We start from the raw sequence: 18256 nt of genomic DNA, 5'->3' as shown, positions 1-18256 counted from the left end.
GTGCTCAACAAATTAAATTTTAATCCTTCAACGAAAGAAACATCTTCAATCTTCAAACCATTTTTCTTGATCGTGCCAACTCCTTTTGTAATTCCATAATTTTGATTTCCTCCGAATATAACTTTTGGTCCATCGATTTCTTTGAAATTAACTAGATAGGATTTATTTCTAGTCATGTGGCGTGAGCAACCACTATCGATGTACCAAACATCCTGCAAAAAAGATTAATTAATTTTAGGTACCCATACTTGCTTGGGTCCTTTACTGTTAGTGATTTTTGGTAACCAAACCCACCTTGATCTTATTGAATTAAGATGAGGCGATTTGTAACCATTTGAGACACGATAATCATAACTCACATTAGAAAATATTTTTGGCGCCGGGTTTTGAAAATTATTTTTATATTTTGGCACCTGGGAAGAGAATGGTTGCTTTGGTCTATAAAAAGTATTACATCTATTGCACAACCAATCTTTTTGAGTGGGATGAAATCTCCCAACTTTATTTCTAGAAAAGCTTCCCTCTTTTCTATGAAATCTTTTTGCACTTGACTCTTTGGCATATCTTTGCTTGTAGAATTTTTGTTGCTTTGCCGTAGTATGAACTTGTTTCGGCCTTTCAACATTCAACTTTGCGTTTGATTGATAGCCAAGTCCTTGTCTCATTGTGCTATTCTGACTTTTAACAAATTTTACCACTTGAACTTTATTATTTAAAGTAGTAGTAGAATTAGTCAGATTTTGAGGGGTTTGAGAACATGTGGAGTCATAACCAATTTCGGTTCTATCTCCTGATGGCTTTTGCATGTTCACCATTTTATCTATAATTTTAGACGAATTAGTGAACGTAGCAATAGTAGCTCTAGGATTATGTTCTCTAACCTCTCTTGCTTTACACTCTTCTTGAAGATGAATATTTTCATTCTTCAATTTACTCACTTCAAGTAAAGCATCTTGCAATTTTTTATTCATTTCTTCTTTTTGAAGAATTAGAATATTATTGCGCTCCTTGAGTTGAGGATGAGTGAGCATAATCTCTTGACATTCTCGCATTAGATTGTCAATAGATTCACGAGAAAAAGAGGAATTAACAGAATTGAAAGAATTAGAACTTACCTCTTCTTCCTCTGCGTCAAGAGCCATAAGACAATCTTCACTTGTACTCAACTCATTTGACTTGCATATTAGCGCCGTATCATCATCCGAATATGAACTTTCATCGCTTGATGATGAATCCTCCGAATCATCATTTTCGTTTGGTTCGTTGCCAACGAGAGCTTTTCTTTTGTCGCGCTTGAACCTTTTGCTTTCGGATTTGTTCGGCGTAGATTCAACATTTTTGCCTTGATACTTGCTAACGATCGGATACGGACAATTTATTTTAAAATGTCCAGGTTTGCGGCAATTGTAGCACAAATCCTTATTTTCTTCGACTTTTTCTTCTTGTGTTATGCGAGAGATGAATTTTCCACGAGCAGAATTTTTGTTGTCTCCTTTTCGAATAAACCTTCTAAACTTTTTGACAAAAAGAGCAAATTGTTCGTCAGTCATAAAATCAACATTATTTTCTACTGACCTGGAGGTTGACGGTTGTTCGGCCATTAGAGCAGCATTTCGAGCTTCATGAACATCATCTTTGGCCTTCATTTCGAACTCATATGCTTTTAGATCACTAAATAATTTGTCTATTGACAACATTCTTAGATCTCGGTGATCGCACATAGCCGTAACCTTCATATCCCATGCAGATGGTAAGCCTCGTAGGATTTTGAGATTAATTTCTTTTTGGCTAATATTTTTGCCAAGATCACTAATCTCTCCAAGAACTTTGATCATTCGAGCTTCCATGTCTGCAACACTTTCATTTGAGAGCATTTTGAAATCTTCGAACTTCTTCATGGCGATTGTGAGCTTATTGTCTTTTTCTTGTTCATCTCCTTCGCCAATCTTGATGAGAGTTTCCCATATTTCTTTGGTAGTGGCACACTTTCGGATCTTCGAAAATATTGTATCATCAACGGCTTTGAATAGAATATCCTTGGCATGTCAAGATTATTCCGCGTTCTATCGTCCGATGTCCATTCCGGTTTTGGCTTTTGTACGTACTGTGGAGCATCCGGGGATATAACAAACGCCGTATTGACTTTTAATATTTCTATAGGGCCAGTGGAAATAACTTCCCACATTTCATCGTGTAAAGCCGATAAGTGTACCTGCATACGAACTTTCCAATCATCAAATTTATCAAGAGAGAATAATAGATTTTGAGCTAAATCTCTCTTCATCATCATCACGAGAGATATGAAAGATTAATCCAATTCACACACTTTGTAGAATGGATCTGTCTAGCAGTCAAAAACAGTTAACCCAGTTGGGCAACGTGTTTAAATACCAAAGATTGGTATAAACTGACTCAAATAGGCTACAGGCTCTGATACCAATTGTTGGTATCAGTTAGAGACAAACTCTGACTCGGATAGGCACCTGCTCTGATACCAATTGTTGGTCCCAAAAGAGGTTAGGTGAAAGTCTAGAGGGGGGGGGGGGGGGGGGGGGGGGTGAATAGACTTTCAAACTTTTTCGCACAGCACAACAATTGCTAAGACAGAGATAAACCAAAACTCTTAACTAGATTTTTAGAGAATGGTGCACAGCGGAAATAAATAAACATAAAGTGTGTGTGAGATTGTGTGAGCAGTATATCTTCGTGAGAGCGTATATGTAAAGAGCGGTATGTAAAGAAAGCAGTAAAGAACACAAGATAATTATAGTGGTTCGCGAGGTGGTGTAATCCTCCTACTCCACTTGCTCTTTTCTGCAAGAGCCAATTCACTATATCTACCACTCCTTGGTTCCAAGATACAATGAATTTCCGTGATCTAGTGCTTTGATCACAAAGCCCGCACTAATCACGCCCAGTGACACCACACTGCTGCTTCGGGTTTCACGTCGCCGCGCTACTATCCCAGGATTTCACGACTCCGCGTTACTTTCCCCCCGTCTTCCACACTCCGGTAGAAACGCATCCGTGATCTGGTGCTTTGATCACCAAGCCCACACCAATCACGCCCAGTGCCTCCGACACTGCTGCTTCGGATCTCACAGCTCCGTGTGACAATCCAGGATTTCACAGCTCCGTGCTACTTTCCTCCCTTCTCTTGTTTTGCTCCAAAACAAGTGTTGTCTTGCTTCCAACTTCTGAGACTCTGTAGATGATCTTCAATGATGCGCAGGTCTCTTTGATGAAGATAAACACTCTGGAATGATTTTTCTTGATAGCTCTGAGTGTTTTCTCTCTTTGAATATATCAAGTAAAGCACTTGATATTTTTGCTCTGCTTTGCTCTGTTTAAGAACTCTCAGAATATTTTTCTCTTGAAGCTCTCTGAGTTCTTTTCTCACACTTGAAGATTTTAGCTCTTAGAATTTTAGCTCTCTGCTCTTTTAAGCTTAATTGCTCTATTCGATCCCTTGATGGATTCGAATTTTCTGCTCTCTTGTTCACTGCTCCGTGCTTCTTCAAGTCTTCATATCTTCATCATTTTATAGCTGGTAATGAGAATCTGTCCGTTGGAAAGAGACGCTCTCATTTTTTAAATCTTGTATCTTTTGTCAGAGATCTTATCTTATCTTCTGCAAAAATGTCAGAAAGAGATAAGCTAGCCGTTTGAAAGATCTTCATCTCCATGTAAATGAGCTCCCAAACTTCATATGATATTCCTCTGGTTTTACGTTGAATGGAAATATCTGGGTCTCAGTTTTGGTGTAGAACGGCTTCTCTGATTAGCTATGAAGTGGTCCTTGTATCTTTGGGATTCAAAAAATAATCTTTATTTTAATCCCATACTAGTTAGAGTAGTATTTTCCTTGTGAGAATATTTTTCAATGTAAGTTCTGCTTCATCTTCTTCATTATTAAATTACAAGAAAAAGGTATTATGAAGCACCTGTAGCTCAGTGGATAGAGCGTCTGTTTCCTAAGCAATAGAGCGTTTGTTTCCTAAGCCAAAAGTCGTAGGTTCGACCCCTACCTAGTGCATTTCTCCCTCCTTTCGTTATTCCCGAATAGAGCTACAATGTTACGTTTCACAAACTCTGGTTTCTTTGCATATAGAAACTATGTAACTTAGGTTATAATTTTTTTGTTTTAGTGCCTAATAATCACTTTGCAAATTAGGTGGTATTTTGTGCAACTAATCTAAGAACATTTTGGTTATTTTGGTTTTTGTTTAAGGAGTGAAACTTAAACTATTATTTTGTGCAACTTAATATGTTATTTTGCAGTAAGAGCAACATATATATGAAGATTCATTGATGGATGTTGAGAAAACTTTACGAAATGATCAATATATCCTTTAAGTATTTGGAAATTCAAAATAAATTGTTAATATTATAAAATTTATAAATTATGTATTGAAACTGCTACTTTCAACATAATTAATGGTGAAATTTTGTATATGATAACAATTTATAGACAAAGTCTACAATTTTGTCCGACAACTCGTTGAGTTAGCCCGACTCAACTCGATAGCCCTATAGAGCTAGCCCACTTAGGTTGAATTTTTAACTGGTTTATTTGTTATGGTCCTAACTATAATTTTTGGGACTTGTAGGGTCAGCCCGTTGATTTTGGGATAATATTGACATCCCTACGAAGAGCATTAACAAGTGTTCCACTGCACCAAATAGAATAGATAGTAAATAACAAGAAATAAGTTGCATGAAGCACTTGTAGCTTAGTGGATAAAGCGTGTGTTTCCGAACTTGAAACGTTTAGGTTGTACTTCTAGCTAGTGCGTTTCTCTGCTCCCTTATACAAACCCTATTTTTCTCCCCCACCCGAGCAGTGGTGACGGAAATTACTTGTTGCTAGACAAGTGTAAAACCGTCGCAACGCAAAGATAACAATGTTACGTTACGCAAACCGGGTGGATGAGATAGTTATGGTGAGTGTGAGTAGATAAAGCTTGTGTTTTTTTTGCATGTTAAACTATGTAACATAGGTAATAATTTGGTTGTTTTGGTGCCTAATAAACCATTTGCCAATTAGGTTGTATTTTGTTCAACTAATCTAGGAAGGTTTTTGGTCTCTCAGCTAACTGAGTTAGCCGGACTCAACTCGATAGCCCTATAGAGCTAGTGCACTAAGCTTGATTTTTTAGAAGGTTTATCTGTTTCGGTCCTGACTATAATTTTTCGGACTTATAGGGTCAGCCCGTTGATTTAGGGCTAAGATTGACATCCCTACAAAGAGCATAAACATATTTTCCAGTCCACCAAAGAGAATGGATATTAAATTACAAGAAAAAGGTATTATGAAGCACCTGTAGCTCAGTGGATAGGGCGTCTGTTTCCTTAGTAGAAAGTCGTAGGTTTGACCCCTACCTGGTGCGTTTCTCCCTCCATTTGTTATTCCCAAATAGAGCTACAATGTTACATTTCACAAACTGGGTCGATGAGATAATTACAGTGGTTTCATTGCCATATAAAAACTATGTAACTTAGGTTATAATTTTGTTGTTTTAGTGCCTAATAAACACTTTGCAAATAAGGTGGTATTTTGTGCAAGTAATCTAAGAACATTTTGGTTATTTTGGTTTTTGTTTAAGGAGGGAAACTTATACTATTATTTTGTGCAACTTAATATGTTATTTTGCAGTAAGAGCAACATATATATGAAGATTCATTGATGGATGTTGAGAAAACTTTACTAAATGATCAATATATCCTTTAAGTATTTGGAAATTCAAAGTAAATTGTTAATATTATAAAATTTATAAATTATGTATTGAAACTGCAACTTTCAACATAATTAATGGTGAAAATTTGTATAGGACAACAATTTATACACAAAGTCTACAATTTTGTCCGACAACGTACTCGTTGAGTTAGCCCGACTCAACTCGATAGCCCTATAGAGCTAGCCCACTTAGGTTGAATTTTTAACTGGTTTATTTGTTATGGTCCTAATTATAATTTTTGGGACTTGTAGAGTCAGCCCGTTGATTTTGGGATAATATTGACATCCGTACGAAGAGCATTAACAAGTGTTCCACTGCACCAAATAGAATAGATAGTAAATAACAAGAAATAAGTTGCATGATGCACTTGTAGCTTAGTGGATAAAGCGTGTGTTTCCGAACTTGAAACCTTTAGGTTGTACCTCTAGCTAGTGCGTTTCTCTGCTCCCTTATACAAACCCTATTTTTCTCCCCCACCCGAGCAGTGGTGACGGGAATTACTTGTTGCTGGACAAGTGTAAAACCGTCGCAACGCAAAGACAACAATTTTACGTTACGCAAACCCGGTGGATGAGATAGTTATGGTGAGTGTGAGTAGATAAAGCTTGTGTTTTTTTTTGCATGTTAAACTATGTAACATAGGTAAGAATTTGGTTGTTTTGGTGCCTAACAAACCATTTGCCAATTAGGTTGTATTTTGTGCAACTAATCTAGGAAGGTTTTTGGTTGTTATGGTGTTTGTTTAACGAGTGAAACTTAAACTATTATTATTTTGCAGTAAAAGCGACATATATATTAAGATTCGTTGAGGGAATTTGAGAACACTTTACGAAATGATCTATATATCCTTTAATAATTTATAAATTCAAAATAAATTGGTAATACTTAAAAATTTATAAATAATGTATTAAAACAGCCACTTTCGACATAATTAATGGTGAAAATTTGTATAGGATAATATTTAATGGACCAAGTCAACTATTTGGTCTCTCAGCAAACTGAGTTAGCCCGACTCAACTCGATAGCCCTATAGAGCTAGTGCACTAAGCTTGATTTTTTATCAGGTTTATCTGTTTCGGTCCTAACTATAATTTTTCGGACTTATAGGGTCAGCCCGTTGATTTATGGCTAAGATTGACATCCCTACAAAGAGCATAAACCTATTTTCCAGTCCACCAAAGAGAATGGATATTAAATTACAAGAAAAAGGTATTATGAAGCACCTGTAGCTCAGTGGATAGAGTGTCTGTTTCCTAAGCAGAAAGTTGTAGGTTCGACCCCTACCTGGTGCGTTTTTCCCTCCATTTGTTATTCCAAAACTGGGTCGATGAGATAATTACTGTGGTTTCTTTGCAGATAAAAACTATGTAACTTAGGTTATAATTTTGTTGTTTTAGTGCCTAATAAACACTTTGCAAATTAGGTGGTATTTTGTGCAACTAATCTAAGAACATTTTGGTGATTTTGGTTTTTGTTTAAGGAGTGAAACTTATACTATTATTTTGTGCAACTTAATATGTTATTTTGCAGTAAGAGCAACATATATATGAAGATTCATTGATGGATGTTGAGAAAACTTTACGAAATGATCAATATATCCTTTAAGTATTTGGAAATTCAAAATAAATTGTTAATGTTATAAAATTTATAAATTATGTATTGAAACTGCTACTTTCAACATAATTAATGGAGAAATTTTGTATATGATAACAATTTATAGACAAAGTCTACAATTTTGTCCGACAACTCGTTGAGTTGGCCCGACTCAACTCGATAGCCCTATAGAGCTAGCCCACTTAGGTTGAATTTTTAACTGGTTTATTTGTTATGGTCTAAACTATAATTTTTGGGACTTGTAGGGTCAGCCCGTTGATTTTGGGATAATATTGACATCCCTACGAAGAGCATTAACAAGTGTTCCACTGCACCAAATAGAATAGATAGTAAATAACAAGAAATAAGTTGCATGAAGCACTTGTAGCTTAGTGGATAAAGCGTGTGTTTCCGAACTTGAAACGTTTAGGTTGTACCTCTAGCTATTGCGTTTCTCTGCTCCCTTATACAAACCCTATTTTTCTCCCTCACCCGAGCAGTGGTGACGGGAATTACTTGTTGCTAGACAAGTGTAAAACCGTCGCAACGCAAAGACAACAATGTTACGTTACGCAAACTGGGTAGATGAGATAGTTATGGTGAGTGTGGGTAGATAAAGCTTGTGTTTTTTTTGCATGTTAAACTATGTAACATAGGTAATAATTTGGTTGTTTTGGTGCCTAATAAACCATTTGCCAATTAGGTTGTATTTTGTGCAACTAATCTAGGAAGGTTTTTGGTTGTTATGGTGTTTGTTTAACGAGTGAAACTTAAACTATTATTATTTTGCAGTAAAAGCGACATATATATTAAGATTCGTTGAGGGAATTTGAGAACACTTTACGAAATGATCTATATATCCTTTAATAATTTATAAATTCAAAATAAATTGGTAATACTTAAAAATTTATAAATAATGTATTAAAACAGCCACTTTCGACATAATTAATGGTGAAAATTTGTATAGGATAATATTTAATGGACCAAGTCAACTATTTGGTCTCTCAGCAAACTGAGTTAGCCCGACTCAACTCGATAGCCCTATAGAGCTAGTGCACTAAGCTTGATTTTTTATCAGGTTTATCTGTTTCGGTCCTAACTATAATTTTTCGGACTTATAGGGTCAGCCCGTTGATTTAGGGCTAAGATTGACATCCCTACAAAGAGCATAAACATATTTTCCAGTCCACCAAAGAGAATGGATATTAAATTTCAAGAAAAAGGTATTATGAAGCACCTGTAGCTCAGTGGATAGAGCGTCTGTTTCCTTAGTAGAAAGTCGTAGGTTTGACCCCTACCTGGTGCGTTTCTCCCTCCATTTGTTATTCCCAAATAGAGCTACAATGTTACGTTTCACAAACTGGGTCGATGAGATAATTACAGTGGTTTCATTGCCATATAAAAACTATGTAACTTAGGTTATAATTTTGTTGTTTTAGTGCCTAATAAACACTTTGCAAATAAGGTGGTATTTTGTGCAAGTAATCTAAGAACATTTTGGTTATTTTGGTTTTTGTTTAAGGAGTGAAACTTATACTATTATTTTGTGCAACTTAATATGTTATTTTGCAGTAAGAGCAACATATATATGAAGATTCATTGATGGATGTTGAGAAAACTTTACTAAATGATCAATATATCCTTTAAGTATTTGGAAATTCAAAGTTAATTGTTAATATTATAAAATTTATAAATTATGTATTGAAACTGCAACTTTCAACATAATTAATGGTGAAAATTTGTATAGGATATCAATTTATACACAAAGTCTACAATTTTGTCCGACAACGTACTCGTTGAGTTAGCCCGACTCAACTCAATAGCCCTATAGAGCTAGCCCACTTAGGTTGAATTTTTAACTGGTTTATTTGTTATGGTCCTAATTATAGTTTTTGGGACTTGTAGAGTCAGCCTGTTGATTTTGGGATAATATTGACATCCCTACGAAGAGCATTAACAAGTGTTCCACTGCACCAAATAGAATAGATAGTAAATAACAAGAAATAAGTTGCAGGAAGCACTTGTAGCTTAGTGGATAAAGCGTGTGTTTCCTAACATGAAACGTTTAGGTTGTACCTCTAGCTAGTGCGTTTCTCTACTCCCTTATACAAACCCTATATTTCTACCCCACCCGAGCAATGGTGACGGGAATTACTTGTTGCTGGACAAGTGTAAAACCTTCGCAATGCAAAGAGAACAATTTTACGTTACGCAAACTGGGTGGATGAGATAATTATTGTGTGTGTGAGTAGATAAAGCTTGTTTTTTTTTTTCATGTTAAACTATTTAACATTGGTAATAATTTGGTTGTTTTGGTGCCTAATAAACCATTTGCAAATTAGGTTGTATTTTAATTTGTGCAACTAATCTAGGAAGATTTTTGGTAGTTATGGTGTTTGTTTAACGAGTTAAACTTAAACTATTATTTTGTGCATCTTAATATTTTATTTTGCAGTAAAAGCGACATATATATTTAGATTCGTTGAGGGAAGTTGAGAAAACTTTACAAATTTGATATATATATATATCCTTTAATAATTTAGAAATTCAAAACAAATTGTTAATACTTAAAAATTTATAAATAATGTAATAAAACAGCCACTTTCGACATAATTAATGGTGAAAATTTGTATTGGATAATAATTAATGAACCAAGTCCACTATTTGGTCTCTCAGCTAACTGAGTTAGCCCGACTCAACTCGATAGCCCTATAGAGCTAGTGCACTTAGCTTTATTTTTTATCAGGTTTATCTGTTTCGGTCCTAACTATAATTTTTCGGACTTATAGGGTCAGCCCGTTGATTTTGGGCTAAGATTGACATCCCTACAAAGAGCATAAACCTATTTTCCCGTCCACCTATGAGAATGGAAATTAAATTACAAGAAAAAGGTATTATGAAGCACCTGTAGCTCAGTGGATAGAGCGTCTGTTTCCTAAGTAGAAAGTCGTGGGTTTGACCCCTACCTGGTGCGTTTCTCCTTCCCTTCGTTATTCCAAAATACTGTGGTTTCTTTGCATATAAAAACTATGTAACTTAGGGTATAATTTTGATGTTTTAGTGCCTAATAAACACTTTGCAAATTAGGTGGTATTTTGTTCAACTAATCTAAGAACATTTTGGTTATTTTGGTTTTTGTTTAAGGAGTGAAACTTATACTATTATTTTGTGCAACTTAATATGTTATTTTGCAGTAAGAGCAAAATATATATGAAGATTCATTGATGGATGTTGAGAAAACTTTATGAAATGATCAATATATACTTTAATTATTTGGAAATTCAAAATAAACTGGTAATATTATAAAGTTCATAAATTATGTATTGAAACTGCTACTTTCAACATAAGTAATGGTGAAAATTTGTATAGGATAACAATTTATGAACAAAGTCTACAATTTTGTCCGACAACTCGTTCAGTTTGCCGGACTCAACTCGATAGCCCTATAGAGCTAGCCCACATAGCTTGAATTTTTAACTAGTTTATTTGAATCGGTCCTAATTATAATTTTTGGGACTTTTAGGGTCAGCCCGTTGATTTAGGGATAATATTGACATCCCTACGAATAGCATTAACAAGTTTTCCACTGCACCAAATAGAATAGATAGTAAATAACAAGAAATAAGTTGCATGAAGCACTTGTAACTTAGTGGATAGAGCGTGTGTTTCCTAACTTGAAACGTTTAGGTTCTACCTCTAGCTAGTGCGTTTCTCTGCTCCCTTATACAAACCCTATTTTTCTCCCCCACCCGAGCAATGGTGACGGGAATTACTTGTTGCTGGACAAGTGTAAAACCGTCGCAACGCAAAGAGAACAATGTTACGTTACGCAAACTAGGTGGATGAGATAATTATTGTGTGTGTGAGTAGATAAAGCTTGTTTTTTTTTTTTTTTTTTTTTTTTTTGCATGTTAAACTTTGTAACATGGGTAATAATTTGGTTGTTTTGGTGCCTAATAAACCATTTGCAAATTAGGTTGTATTTTAATTTGTGCAACTAATCTAGGAAGGTTTTTGGTAGTTATGGTGTTTGTTTAACGAGTTAAACTTAAACTATTATTTTGTGCATCTTAATATATTATTTTGCAGTAAAAGCGACATATATATTAAGATTCGTTGAGGGAAGTTGAGAAAACTTTACAAATTTGATATATATATATCCTTTAATAATTTAGAAATTCAAAATATTTTGTTAGTACTTAAAAATTTATAAATAATCTATTAAAACAGCCACTTTCGACATAATTAATGGTGAAAATTTGTATAGGATAATAATTAATGAACCAAGTCCACTATTTGGTCTCTCTGCAAACTGAGTTAGCCCGACTCAACTCGATAGCCCTATAGAGCTAGTGCACTTAGCATAATTTTTTATCAGGTTTATCTGTTTCGGTCCTAACTATAATTTTTCGGAATTATAGGGTCAGCCCGTTGATTTTGGGCTAAGATTGACATCCCTACAATGAGCATAAACCTATTTTCCAGTCCACCCAAGAGAATGGATATTACATTACAAGAAAAAGGTATTATGAAGCACCTGTAGCTCAGTGGATAGAGCGTCTGTTTCCTAAGCAGAAAGTCGTGGGTTTGACCCCTACCTGGTGCGTTTCTCCTTCCCTTTGTTATTCCAAAATACTGTGGTATCTTTGCATATAAAAACTATGTAACTTAGGTTATAATTTTGTTGTTTTAGTGCCTAATAAACACTTTGCAAATTAGGTGGTATTTTGTTCAACTAATCTAAGAACATTTTGGTTATTTTGGTTTTTGTTTAAGGAGTGAAACTTATACTATTATTTTGTGCAGCTTAATATGTTATTTTGCAGTAAGAGCAACATATATATGAAGATTCATTGATGGATGTTGAGAAAACTTTACGAAATGATCAATATATCCTTTAATTATTTGGAAATTCAAAATAAACTGGTAATATTATAAAATTCATAAATTATGTATTGAAACTGCTACTTTCAATATAAGTAATGTTGAAAATTTGTATAGGATAACAATTTCTGAATAAAGTCTTCAATTTTGTCCGACTACTCGTTGAGTTTGCCGGACTAAACTCGATAGCCCTATAGAGCTAGCCCACATAGCTTGAATTTTTAACTGGTTTATTTGTTTCGGTCCAAATTATAACTTTTGGGACTTTTAGGGTCAGCCCGTTGATTTAGGGACAATATTGACATCCCTACGAATAGCATTAACAAGTTTTCCACTGCACCAAATAGAATAGATAGTAAATAACAAGAAATAAGTTGCATAAAGCACTTGTAGTTTAGTGGATAGAGCGTGTGTTTCCTAACTTGAAACGTTTAGGTTCTACCTCTAGCTAGTGCGTTTCTCTGCTCCCTTATACAAACCCTATTTTTCTCCCCCACCCGAGCAATGGTGACGGGAATTACTTGTTGCTGGACAAGTGTAAAACCGTCGCAACGCAAAGAGAACAATGTTACGTTACGCAAACTAGGTGGATGAGATAATTATTGTGTGTGTGAGTAGATAAAGCTTGTTTTTTTTTTTTTTTTTTTTTTTTTTTTTTGCATGTTAAACTGTGTAACATAGGTAATAATTTGGTTGTTTTGTTGCCTAATAAACCATTTGCAAATTAGGTTGTATTTTAATTTGTGCAACTAATCTAGGAAGGTTTTTGGTAGTTATGGTGTTTGTTTAACGAGTAAAACTTAAACTATTATTTTGTGCATCTTAATATATTATTTTGCAGTAAAAGCGACATATATATTAAGATTCGTTGAGGGAAGTTGAGAAAACTTTACAAATTTGATATATATATCCTTTAATAATTTAGAAATTCAAAATAAATTGTTAATACTTAAAAATTTAAAAAATAATGTATTAAAACAGCCACTTTCGACATAATTAATGGTGAAAATTTGTATAGGATAATAATTAATGAACCAAGTCCACTATTTGGTCTCTCTGCTAACTGAGTTAGCCCGACTCAACTCGATTGCCCTATAGAGCTAGTGCACTTAGCTTAATTTTTTATCAGGTTTATCTGTTTCGGTCCTAACTATAATTTTTCGGACTTATAGGGTCAGCCCGTTGCATTTGGGCTAAGATTGACATCCCTACAAAGAGCATAAACCTATTTTCCATTCCACCCAAGAGAATGGATATTACATTACAAGAGAAAGGTATTATGAAGCACCTGTAGCTCAGTGGATAGAGCGTCTGTTTCCTAAGCAGAAAGTCGTGGGTTTGTTTACCCCTACCTGGTGCGTTTCTCCTTCCCTTCGTTATTCCAAAATAGAGCTACAATGTTACGTTTCACAAACTGGGTTGATGAGATAATTACTGTGGTTTCTTTGCATATAAAAACTATGTAACTTAGGTTATAATTTTGTTGTTTTAGTGCCTAATAAACACTTTGCAAATTAGGTGGTATTTTGTGCAACTAATCTAAGAACATTTTGGTTATTTTGGTTTTTGTTTAAGGAGTGATACTTATACTATTATTTTGTGCAACTTAATATGTTATTTTGCAGTAAGAGCAACATATATATGAAGATTCATTGATGGATGTTGAGAAAACTTTACGAAATGATCAATATATCCTTTAACTATTTGGAAATTCAAAATAAACTGGTAATATTATAAAATTCATAAATTATGTATTGAAACTGCTACTTTCAACATAAGTAATGTTGAAAATTTGTATAGGATAACAATTTCTGAATAAAGTCTTCAATTTTGTCCGACAACTCATTGAGTTTGCCGGACTAAACTCGATAGCCCTATAGAGCTAGCCCACATAGCTTGAATTTTTAACTGGTTTATTTGTTTCGGTCCTAATTATAATTTTTGGGACATTTAGGGTCAGCCCGTTGATTTAGGGATAATATTGACATCCCTACGAATACCATTAACAAGTTTTCCACTGCACCAAATAGAATATATAGTAAATAACAAGAAATAAGTTGCATGAAGCACTTGTAGCTTAGTGGATAGAGCGTGTGTTTCCTAACTTGAAACGTTTAGGTTCTACCTCTAGCCAGTGCGTTTCTCTGCTCCCTTATACAAACCCTATTTTTCTCCCCCACCCGAGCAATGGTGACGGGAATTACTTGTTGCTGGACAAGTGTAAAACCGTCGCAACGCAAAGAGAACAATGTTACGTTACGCAAACTAGGTGGATGAGATAATTATTGTGTGTGTGAGTAGATAAAGCTTGTTTTTTTTTTTTTTTTTTTTTTTGCATGTTAAACTTTGTAACATGGGTAATAATTTGGTTGTTTTGGTGCCTAATAAACCATTTGCAAATTAGGTTGTATTTTAATTTGTGCAACTAATCTAGGAAGGTTTTTGGTAGTTATGGTGTTTGTTTAACGAGTTAAACTTAAACTATTATTTTGTGCATCTAAATATATTATTTTGCAGTAAAAGCGACATATATATTTAGATTCGTTGAGGGAAGTTGAGAAAACTTTACAAATTTGATATATATATATATCCTTTAATAACTTAGAAATTCAAAACAAATTGTTAATACTTAAAAATTTATAAATAATGTAATAAAACAGCCACTTTCGACATAATTAATGGTGAAAATTTGTATAGGATAATAATTAATGAACCAAGTCCACTATTTGGTCTCTCTGCTAACTGAGTTAGCCCGACTCAACTCGATAGCCCTATAGAGCTAGTGCACTTAGCATAATTTTTTATCAGGTTTATCTATTTCGGTCCTAACTATAATTTTTCGGACTTATAGGGTCAGCCCGTTGATTTTGGGCTAAGATTGACATCCCTACAATGAGCGTAAACCTATTTTCCAGTCCACCCAAGAGAATGGATATTACATTACAAGAAAAAGGTATTATGAAGCACCTGTAGCTCAGTGGATAGAGCGTCTGTTTCCTAAGCAGAAAGTCGTGGGTTTGACCCCTACCTGTTGCGTTTCTCCTTCCCTTTGTTATTCCAAAATACTGTGGTTTCTTTGCATATAAAAACTATGTAACTTAGGTTATAATTTTGTTGTTTTAGTGCCTAATAAACACTTTGCAAATTAGACGGTATTTTGTTCAACTAATCTAAGAACATTTTGGTTATTTTGGTTTTTGTTTAAGGAGTGAAACTTATACTATTATTTTGTGCAACTTAATATGTTATTTTGCAGTAAGAGCAACATATATATGAAGATTCATTGATGGATGTTGAGAAAATTTTATGAAATGATCAATATATCCTTTAATTATTTGGAAATTCAAAATAAACTGGTAATATTATAAAATTCATAAATTATGTATTGAAACTGCTACTTTCAACATAAGTAATAGTGAAAATTTGTATAGGATAACAATTTATGAACAATGTCTACAATTTTGTCCGACAACTCGTTCAGTTTGCCGGACTCAACTCGATAGCCCTATAGAGCTAGCCCACATAGCTTGAATTTTTAACTGGTTTATTTGTTTCGGTCCTAATTATAATTTTTGGGACTTTTAGGGTCAGGCCGTTGATTTAGGGATAATATTGACATCCCTACGAATAGCATTAACAAGTTTTCCACTGCACCAAATAGAATAGATAGTAAATAACAAGAAATAAGTCGCATGAAGCACTTGTAGCTTAGTGGATAGAGCGTGTGTTTCCTAACTTGAAACGTTTAGGTTCTACCTCTAGCTAGTGCGTTTCTTTGCTCCCTTATACAAACCCTATTTTTCTACCCCACCCGAGCAATGGTGACGGGAATTACTTGTTGCTGGACAAGTGTAAAACCGTCGCAATGCAAAGAGAACAATGTTACGTTACGCAATACGGGTGGATGAGATAATTATTGTGTGTGTGAGTAGATAAAGCTTGTTTTTTTTTTTTTTTTTTTTTTTGCATGTTAAACTATGTAACATAGGTAATAATTTGGTTATTTTGGTGCCTAATAAACCATTTGAAAATTAGGTTGTATTTTAATTTGTGCAACTAATCTAGGAAGGTTTTTGGTAGTTATGGAGTTTGTTTAACGAGTTAAACTTAAACTATTATATTGTGCACCTTAATATATTATTTTGCAGTAAAAGCGACATATATATTAAGATTCGTTGAGGGAAGTTGAGAAAACTTTACAAATTTGATATATATATCCTTTAATAATTTAGAAATTCAAAATAAATTGTTAATACTTAAAAATTTATAAATAATGTATTAAAACAGCCACTTTCGACATAATTAATGGTGAAAATTTGTATAGGATAATAATTAATGAACCAAGTCCACTATTTGGTCTCTCAGCTAACTGAGTTAGCCCGACTCAACTCGATAGCCCTATAGAGCTAGTGCACTTAGCTTAATTTTTTATCAGGTTTATCTGTTTCGGTCCTAACTATAATTTTTCGGACTTATAGGGTCAGCCCGTTGATTTAGGGCTAAGATTGAGATCCCTCCAAAGAGCATAAACCTATTTTCCAGTCCACCTAAGAGAATGGATATTAAATTACAAGAAAAAGGTATTATGAAGCACCTGTAGCTCAGTGGATAGAGCGTCTGTTTCCTAAGCGTGTTTCTCCCTCCCTTCGTTATTCCCCAATAGAGCTACAATGTTACGTTTCACAAACTGGGTCGATGAGATAATTACTGTGGTTTCTTTGCATATAGAAACTATGTAACTTAGGTTATAATTTTTTTGTTTTAGTGCCTAATAATCACTTTGCAAATTAGTTGGTATTTTGTGCAACTAATCTAAGAACATTTTGGTTATTTTGGTTTTTGTTTAAGGAGTGAAACTTATACTATTATTTTGTGCAACTTAATATGTTATTTTGTAGTAAGAGCAACATATATATGAAGATTCATTGATGGATGTTGAGAAAACTTTACGAAATGATCAATATATCCTTTAACTATTTGGAAATTCAAATAGAATTGTTAATATTACAAAATTTATAAATTATGTATTGAAACTGCTACTTTCAACATAATTAATGGTGAAAATTTGTATAGGATAACAATTTATGGACAAAGTCTACAATTTTGTCCGACAACTCGTTGAGTTAGCCCGACTCAACTCGATAGCCCTATAGAGCTAGTCCACTTAGCTTGAATTTTTAACTGGTTTATTTGTTTCGGTCCTAATTATAATTTTTGGGACTTATAGGGTCAGCCCGTTGATTTAGGGATAATAATAACATCCCTACGAAGCGCAATAGCAAGTTTTCCACTGCACCAAATAGAATAGATAGTAAATAACAAGAAATAAGTTGCATGAAGCACTTGTAGCTTAGTGGATAGAGCGTGTGTTTCCTAACTTGAAACGTTTAGGTTGTACCTCTAGCTAGTGCGTTTCTCTGCTCCGTTATACAAACCCTATTTTTCTACCCCACCCGAGCAATGGTGACGGGAATTACTTGTTGCTGGACAAGTGTAAAACCGTCGCAATGCAAAGAGAACAATGTTACGTTACGCAAACTGGGTGGATGAGATAATTATTGTGTGTGTGAGTAGATAATGCTTGTTTTTTTTTTTTTTTTTTTTTTTTTTTTTGCATGTTAAACTGTGTAACATAGGTAATAATTTGGTTGTTTTGGTGCCTAATAAACCATTTGCAAATTAGGTTGTATTTTAATTTGTGCAACTAATCTAGGAAGGTTTTTGGTAGTTATGGTGTTTGTTTAACGAGTTAAACTTAAACTATTATTTTGTGCATCTTAATATTTTATTTTGCAGTAAAAGCGACATATATATTTAGATTCGTTGAGGGAAGTTGAGAAATCTTTACAAATTTGATATATATATATCCTTTAATAATTTAGAAATTCAAAATAAATTGTTAATACTTAAAAATTTATAAATAATGTATTAAAACAGCCACTTTCGACATAAATAATGGTGAAAATTTGTATAGGATAATAATTAATGAACCAAGTCCACTATTTGGTCTCTCAGCTAACTGAGTTAGCCCGACTCAACTC

The 18256-nt window shown here is 34.0% G+C and overlaps 3 non-coding genes across 3 annotated transcripts; all 3 read left to right on the top strand.

The window, feature by feature from the left end:
• The first annotated feature begins 6957 nt into the window (after positions 1-6957).
• Positions 6958-7030, top strand: TRNAR-CCU. The gene has a single exon. It is a non-coding gene; the product is annotated as a tRNA-Arg (tRNA).
• A 3202-nt stretch (positions 7031-10232) lies between these two features.
• TRNAR-CCU lies at positions 10233-10305 on the top strand. Its single transcript has one exon. It is a non-coding gene; the product is annotated as a tRNA-Arg (tRNA).
• A 1559-nt stretch (positions 10306-11864) lies between these two features.
• On the top strand, positions 11865-11937 carry TRNAR-CCU. The gene has a single exon. It is a non-coding gene; the product is annotated as a tRNA-Arg (tRNA).
• The last annotated feature ends 6319 nt before the right edge of the window (positions 11938-18256 follow it).

The sequence above is a fragment of the Ipomoea nil genome, unplaced genomic scaffold, assembly GCF_001879475.1.
Source record: "Ipomoea nil cultivar Tokyo-kokei standard unplaced genomic scaffold, Asagao_1.1 scaffold2280, whole genome shotgun sequence".
Taxonomy (NCBI): Eukaryota; Viridiplantae; Streptophyta; class Magnoliopsida; order Solanales; family Convolvulaceae; genus Ipomoea; species Ipomoea nil.
The sequence above is the reverse complement of the archived record's forward strand: the minus strand, read 5'-3'. Positions and strand labels throughout refer to the sequence as shown.